The sequence below is a fragment of the Lathyrus oleraceus genome, chromosome 5 (assembly GCF_024323335.1).
Source record: "Lathyrus oleraceus cultivar Zhongwan6 chromosome 5, CAAS_Psat_ZW6_1.0, whole genome shotgun sequence".
Lineage (NCBI taxonomy): Eukaryota > Viridiplantae > Streptophyta > Magnoliopsida > Fabales > Fabaceae > Lathyrus > Lathyrus oleraceus.
The window spans coordinates 106,545,279-106,547,668 of record NC_066583.1 but is presented as its reverse complement, the minus strand read 5'-3'; positions in this window follow the sequence as shown (position 1 = coordinate 106,547,668).

Here is a 2,390-nt window from a genome sequence, read left to right as displayed (position 1 = left end):
TAGGACATGGAAAACCTAATTTGTCACATAACCAATATTGAGCGAAATATTGAGAGAATATAAGGGTTTGTGTCTTATTTAGTTGTGAGACTTGTAAGCCATTCAATTCATCCATAGATGATTGAATTGGTCTGATTTGTGGGTTGTAAACTGTCACTCTAAGCTTGTAAGAAAAAGTGTGTGTCTACTTGATCAAAGTTGTTAAGCAAGATCAAGTGTGTGTCTACTTGATCAAAGTTGTTAAGCAAGATCAAGTGTGTGTCTACTTGATTGAAGATCAAGTGTGTGTCTACTTGATTGAAGATCAAGTGTGTGTAATTGAAAAGTGTTTTCTTTTCACAGGGAATTGTTGTTTAGAATCACAGGTGTGATTGAAGGGAAGTGAGTGGGTTCTCATATCTAAGACTGCTTAGGTAGAAGTCGCACGGGTAGAGATTAGGTGAGAAAGACTGTAACTTGTTGAAGTGTACGGAGAGTCTTTGAACTAATTCTATTTAGTGGATTTCCTTCCTGACTTGGTAGCCCCTAGATGTAGGTGAGTTGGACCGAACTGGGTTAACAATTGCTTGTGTCTCTTGCATTATTATTCTTTATCTTTATCCTGTTTGTATTACTCAGATATTAGTGTCGTGACATTACCTTCGACATCTCATATCTGATACCAGAATTTCAATTTGGATTTAATATGAAGGAGTTATGCATTTTTGAAGTTGAGGAAAATCACTTTTTCAATGGCATTGGTCCGAAATGACCTATAATGTATTCTCATATCACATGCTCATAAAAGTTGAATTTGTTCTTCCTCAAAACATAAAAGTTGAAGTAGACATCTGTAATTTGATTGTGAAACTTGTAAATATTTCATCTCATAAAAATGAGCAAGTTATGGTCTTGGGAAGTTGACCTCCAAATTAGGGTTTCGACAAAATGACCTATAATCTTTCACCATAAAAAATGACTTTCTAAGCAAACCTAGCTCTAGACCTCAAAATGAAAGTTGTTTGTAATGTCATTTAGAGTAACTTTTTTCTTGGAATCATTTTCATATGACAAAAATTGTAGGAGATAGGGTATAGGGAACCCCAGTTTTGATTAGATGAATTCCTCTGGTCAGCCACCATCAACCAACTTGCTAACTTGCAATTATCTTGACTTTTGGGACTCATGAGAGATCATATATGCATAAGATGATGAAATTTGAAGTATCCCTTGAAATATTTGATTAATTGGTGAAGAATCTTATTGAAGAAGTTACATAAGATACCCAGATGAATTAGGGTTTTCAAGGCAAACCAACTCCAAACTCTTGATGATTTCTTGATCAAAATAACATGTGAAGATCATGTGGATTCATATATGATGCTTAGAGCCATAGTAAACCAAATTTTGATTGAGCTTCTTGCATTGAGGTTCTTAAACCCTAGATGTGAGCTTGATAGATCAAAGGTGAGCATGTGAATTACCTACAAAAGAGTTAAACTATACAATGACATATTTTTGGTATTTTGGTTAGTAAAGATGATAAAATACAAAGTATGATACAATCAAATGTGCTTGGTGGTCTCTCCCGATGTTAACCCAATGAATGAAGGGGTAAGGAGGATGCCAATATGTGATCCCAATGCCAATGCATATGATGAGAATAGCATGAGGGATCTTAGGGTAAAAATTGGGGTCTTACAGCTGCCCCTATTTAAGGACATTCTAGCTGAGGAGGTGAAGGTTAAAATCTTCGCATCGACTCAGTAGAATGGGCTTAAACAACAACATATAGAAACAAATTTTAGTCCCTTGGAGACCTCATGATGCATATGATATGGATGTTAAAATAATCTTTGTGGGGAAAATGTCCCTACGCGTGACCCTTTTTATTCCCAGAGTCTCTGTCTTCCCAGCGAGTTTTCCTTACGGAGGCCAGACTACGACTTGAAAACTGTTGGGGACACGAGGGATTCCGTGAAAATAAATCAATGGAAAGAATCAATTGGGGAAAAGGACATCTGCAGGGGAAGCGAGTAAATCAGAACAAAGTTGAAATACTCGAGCCAAACAGGAAACATCGATTTCACTAAGAAATGTGCACACAAACTCAACTGGGGAAGAAAAGATCTTCAACACTGGAGGAGCAGAAATATATCATCCATTACCGGTTACTGGGTAAGGGGATAACAAAATCTGACAGGGAGGACATCCGTTACCGGATAGGGTAAACATATCAAGGATGACTCGCTAAAGGCAACCAAGAGGTGTATTCATTACCGGTTACTGGGTAAGAATAAACTGCTGGGAAAAGCCAAAAATAGGATTTACAACCACCAGTTACTGAGCAGAAGACTAAAGGGAGAGAATATCCGTCACCGGTTAAAGTGAACATATCAAAGATAGACTCA